This window comes from Rhea pennata, chromosome 3 (assembly GCF_028389875.1).
Source record: "Rhea pennata isolate bPtePen1 chromosome 3, bPtePen1.pri, whole genome shotgun sequence".
NCBI lineage: Eukaryota > Metazoa > Chordata > Aves > Rheiformes > Rheidae > Rhea > Rhea pennata.
The window spans coordinates 64,009,274-64,015,598 of NC_084665.1; positions in this window are offsets into that span (position 1 = coordinate 64,009,274).

The window sequence follows — 6,325 nt, forward strand, 5'->3', positions numbered from 1 at the left end:
ATGCCTTATTGCCCATTTGGTTGTGTGATAGCAGTAACAAAGTTACCGAGGCTGGATGCATGTAAATATAACACAGTGACTATAGGGTTATGTCATAAGCACCTGCAGTAATAGTTCTGTGTACATAAATACATATAAATAAACCAGATCTATAGCACCTTTTTGGCCCACAAGTTAAATTCACTCAGTTCCCTTTGGCCTTGCTGTCCCTGAGCACCGCAGCTTCAAGGGAGGCAGCGCGCGGTCTCCAAACACAGCCCTCCCCGCTGCCCGTTTCAGGCTCCCCAAACCGTGCTGCTGTCCCTCCTCCCACTGTCCTGCTCTTGGTAGGCGAGCAAGGCTGAAACCTGGGGGCAAAATCATTACTTCCCAATTATCTTAAGCCATGCAAGATAACCTCTCTCTCAAGGGCCGGTGCTAAAATATGCGCACAGTTCTGATGTCTAGACAGTTATGAAATATAGGTGTAGGGCTCTGCATATGCAGAAGAGAAATGCATCCCAAATGAAGTGCTTTTATTAAAGAAGTATAATCACTGGGATAACTAATTACGTCAATACCACATAGTTAATTAAACCCATTATAGTTACTATTCCCATGGAGGGGAGGTCAGACAAAGCAGCCGTCCCCTTGACTCTGCTGCGCTAACAAAAGAGAGAGAAATTAAATATATTAAACAATGCTTCTTGTTCAGGTTAAGAAAAGAAAAGTTTAACAACTACACAGTCACTCAACAAAAAAATTCCACAGAGGTAATTTATGTCAGTACATTGGTATGGGACTTCTTCAAATGAAGGTCTTATAATACGCTGTAGCCCCATTAGATTTGTGCTAGCTGAACAGATGAGGAGAAAACACAGTTTTTATAGAATTATTCCAGATTTTTTGCAAAGGAATTTAAATACGTGTCTTCACCATTGGATATATTTGATAAGTGACCAGAAAAATATGACATAATGTGGGAAGATAATGAGGCTGCACTGCCATTCAGTCAGATCTCATCCCATCCCTCCCACCTAAAGGCTGAACAGATGAAGATGACATTGTGGGATGCCCAGAAGTGCTCGTAAGAGATTTTTTTTTTCTGTTCCCAGTCATCCATCAGGAAAGCTTTCACAGGTTGCTATCACCTGTCATATGACAAGAGTAATTATTTTCTAACTCCAGAGATCAGGGTTAAATAGCTGAGCCATAAAGAGCTCTTGAATAAGCATTTGTAAGTTCTTATATATTTTCCATTTAGTACCTGAAGCAATAATATCAAGAGGCACCAGGTATAAAGTACCATAATGATACATAAAAATCCTGCTATTTTTGTGAGAGGCAGGTATGAGTCATAAAGCTCACACATGTCCTCACTATTGCACTTATCAACACACACACTCATATACAGGGCAAAGTTGAGAAAGACATTTTCACAAAAATACACAGACATCACAATAGTCAATGTTCATAATAATTGTCTCTGTCAACATTTTTCAGCTTTTGACACATGAACTCCTGGGAATCAACAGCATACTCCAAAGAGATCCATAAATGATGCCAAGAAGTATATTTTCACATACACCACACAGCAATCTAGGTACAGGAAACTTCTTCACAAGTCTTCATCTCACTGGAAATCTTGGGAATCCACAAGCCAGAAAGGACTGCAAACTACTGGCCTATATCATTAAATCAATGCTCTCCTTCTTAAAGTAAGATGGTCATTTTAGATCATCTCTTCTGAACAGAGAAAAATTCCATCTAAAAGACTTATCCAGTCAGATGAGCGAGTGTAGTTGGCCTGATCTCGCCCTAGAAGAAGGAAAGAAGAAGGGAAAGAAGGAGAATAGAAAGTGGGAGAAATAAAGCAAAAAAAGACAGGCTCTGATTTTACAATACGATATTGCAACCCGTAAACTCAAGCCTTACTTTAACTGATCCCTGGTGCTGCAACACATCACTTAGCTTATTCTGCCAAGCACTGATTATTCTAGAAAATAGCATGTATGGGGAAACAGTGATCACTGCTTTACCTCTCCTTGTTGAAGCTGAGAGAACTATGCAAAGAAAAGCACTGTCAAGAAAAGAAGCCTGAGGGGCAATAAGCATTTAAAACTTGAAATTTTACCTCAAAAAAAAAAAAAAAAAAAAAAAAAGTAACCCCAATATTTGCAGTATCTGAAATTCTGCTGCAAAATTATTTCACTATCTAAGGCAAATGGCAAGTTCTTAGGAGTAACTACCAGCTTTTACCGCCAACCAGAAGCATTATAATGATACTCATTTGTATTGCATTATTGTTTTATGTAGTGCTCAATGCTATATTTTGATATACAGAAGAAGAAAATAAGGCTTCCCTGAACAGCTTAATAGCCAAATACAGAATGCAAACAATGAATAAGAGAAAGGAAATAGGAAAATAGCAGGAAAATAAGATACACAGCAATTAAGGATATGTTAATACTGTACAGCGTGATGTACAATAGATCCCAAAGTGGCTCCAAATACCTTACACAGTGCCATACAGCACAGCACCTGGAGAAGACAGTAACTCACCGCAGAAGGAGTACTGCTACCTCACTATGACACTGCACTCAAGACCAATGTAGATGTACTGTATGCGATAAGCTCAGTGTCATACAGGAAATTTGTGGCTGAGACTGTAAAGCATGAGCTGGGAATATGCTGAAAGGGAGAAAATTCCAAAGGGCTAATCAGCTTTGTGCTATTTGCCAAGAAAACTGGAGATGGAGCACATTGTGTTAGCAGGGATACGCAATACCACGGGCATCTGCCACTCTCCAGTAGCTAAGCCCTTATCATAGTCTTGTTACGTTTGCTGAGTCAGCCTCAAATCATAATTCATCGAGGACTGGCTGCGCTTCTAAAATCGGAAATGGCTCTGAAGGGAAAAACTGCCCTATGCCCTGTTTGTCTTTGTGGGCACTTGCTTATATGCCCAAAGATAGTGTCAACACTGTACGTTCAAACAACATGAGACAAGAGCTCCTGAGGGTCTGTGCAGTCTAGTCTTAGCAAGAGCTCTTTCTGGCACTACCATGACGCTGGGTTAGGGAAGTAGCAACTTTTGCACATTCAAGCACACTCTGGCAGGTGACCACATGGGAAACCCAAGTCTGAAAAGAATCTAAACTCAGAAAGATCCAGAATCATGTACGTGTTGCAGTGATGACAATCAAAACTTGAAGAGCCTAGCAGTAAGCTGGCATGAATAACTAACAGTTCAGATGGGTGGCTGAACCCTTTCTTCAGTCCCTGTTTCCCCTCCAAACTTACCTCAGATCAACCCAAGTCTACAGGCCGCACCTGTACCAGTAAATTATATTGCAAGGCTCATAGTCTGAGTGCTAAATCTTATCATCTACACTGCTAAATGGTGAGAATGGTGTCTGGCATGTTTTTTTGACCAAGTCACCAAGCACTTTCTCAAGCAATTCCCAGGTATGATTCAGAAGTTAACCCACAGGCTATTCCAGGTAGCAGTTTAAATGCAGCCAAACTCCTTTTTGCTTTGGAAGCCAAGAAAATATAACCAAAGAGAGCAGCCACACCATGCCAATGGGACACAAGGACAGAGAAATGCCAACGGCACTCTTTATTTTACTATACAGAGGTAGCTTAGTTTGGATATGACTTAACCATTGGTCCCTAGGCCATCACGCATCCTCTCTTACCATTGTGCTAATTCAGCCCTTAATTGTCTTAACTTCCACTATTACTGCTTGAAAATAAACCATTTCTAAAATGTCAGAGTGTCTCAGAGATGTCACAACAGTTTTTGAACTCAAGATTCTTCAATTTTCTTCTTGCTTTTGTTTAAGTTTTGCTACTGTAATACCATATCTGGCAGCAAAAAACAGTGTAATCCAAGGAAACAGGAGGAGATTTTAAGTGGTTTCTTTGACTCTTTATTTGGCAGCAAGGTAGAATGGACATTTAAATAATAAGTTTTTCAATGAAGTAGAGAGACCCTCTGAATGATTTTTCACTGTTGTCACATAACAGTTTCCTAATCCCAAATAGGACAGCTGTACTTGTCAAACATTTTCACTGATACAAGTGTTCCGTTCCAATTCAAATCAAAGACAGACCTGTGTGCTCTTCTTGTCAGAGTGCTAAGACCAATTAGTGAAAGCTCCAGACACTTACCAGAGTTACAATTCACTGTGGAATTAGTATTAGTTACTGGTGTTTTTAAAATCCTCTTTTAAGATCACAGGCACACTAAAACTAAGAAATCTGAAATAAAGACTCTTACTCTAAAATTGTAAGACAGGGAGTAGCATTTTGTTTAAAAAATTGATCCCACTGTATATGCTCACAAAGATAAGAATCCTCTTCTAGCTTTCTGCCTTAAAGCATCAGCTTAAAAACCTGCCGAGATCCTCTCTTTTGAAAAAATTGACCATCTGGCCCATTTGCCCCATAAAGACCTTACCTGCCACAGAGAGGCTTTCAGAATGTGAAGTAGGAAGACATTAGCATTGAATTGTGTTGACCTGCTGCAGGAACTAATAGAGTGAAATGATGTATATGCAAAAGATAAGCAGATTTTTATAGGCCCTGTTGTTTTCAGTACATGTGATTGTTCATGTTGTGGAAGGATAACTCACCTTTTCAGTTGCCCTTTCTTCATTTGTCAGAGGAACTTCTGTACTATTATCCTCTCTGGAAAGTTCACCTATGTATCTCAAGGAAAAGCTGCGATCAGTGATTTCCAGTTGTTGTGAATCTGTTATATGAAGACATAACTGCTAATCTTCTAAGCCATAGGTTGAAACTGTTGTCATCAATGCTGAGCATAGAAGATAGTCCAAAAAATATGGTTTCCTCTACAACTGCTTCCAGTTAACAAGGCAAAAGAATGCATGCAGAGTAGAAGGCAGCTTCATACACAGCCTTAGTGAAATGCCAAAGTGGGCCTATCTGCAGTAGGCAGCATAAATAACCAAGCCTTCCTCCTTCAGCTTTCTAGCTTTTATTCAAGCTGTGTTTTCCTCACTGCTTTGAAGCAGTACTGACCCCTGAGCAAGCCTAAATGCTACGAATATAAAACAATCGACATTCCTAAAGGTGAACCTGGAGACATCCTGTCTAGATTCTACCATGTGCGCTATCCTTCGTCATCCAGATACAGACGTCAACTCTGACAGCCTGCATGATGAAAGGGCTGGGTGTTGACAGCTGAAGATGAGGGGCTCAGACAGAAGGAGAAATCTCCAAGACTGATCAAGTGCTGTGATGTTAAGTTTACAATGGGGATAGGCAAAAGAATAAAATTCAGCTACACACATGTTCTGTGGCTTTCAAATTTGTCTCATGTGGTCATTCAGTTTTCCAAGAGGTTGGTGGTCAATTTGTCTTGCATGTAGACAGGAGCATGATCATGTTGCAACGTTATCAGTAAAGGTTAAAATGCAAACAAGATGTTTCTAGTTCTAATCAGTCAACAAATATACCAGCATTATAGGAAAAAAATGAGAAAAGAAAACTGAAAAACTCATCAGCTTCCCTATTCTTATCTTTGCCAGATTTGTCAAGATAGTTAAGGTGCATTTTCACATGGTAAAACCACCAGAAATATGTCTAATTAACATTCTCTTTGAAAGTATGATTCAATTCGTCTTCTAAATCAGTGTTGCCTTAAGTTGACAGAGCAACATATGCCAACCTATTGGTAAATCACAGAATTATAGGAGTGCAAATGAGGACTGAGCGATCACCTGTTCCATCTTCTGCACAAAACAAAACCAGTGATATCTATCTCATTTCTCACAGACTAAAAGCTAACATAATATACACCAACTGCAACTCCGTGACCTCTGTAAATAACCCATTCCAGTTTTCTGCGCTTACTGTAAGAAAGCTTTCATGGCTGCCTTGCCTATTACTTCCATCTTATCCATCAGGGACAGAAAGAACAATTCTCTTCCATAACACTGCAATCTTTTATATATTTGCAAGTCACTATATGATATTCTTCCTCAGTCCTCCTAAACCACTTCTTACACTGAACAAGGTTCAATTTATTAACACTTTCCTCACAGTCACGCTTGTAGCTCTTTGATCGTTCTGTTTGCTCTCCTCTGGCCTCTCTGGCAGGTCCATGTCTTAAAGCGCAGGGTGGGAAATTGTGTTGCACCTGAGGCCTCATCAGTGCCAAGAAAGGAAGATTATTTCACGCAGTAGTTCTGTTTAATGAGAACAGTGCAACGTTCGCCTTTTTTCGTAACAGGACAGCATGCTAGGCCCACATTCAGATGTGATTCACTATACTCCTCACAACCATTTCTATCGAATTACCATCCAACTAGTTGTT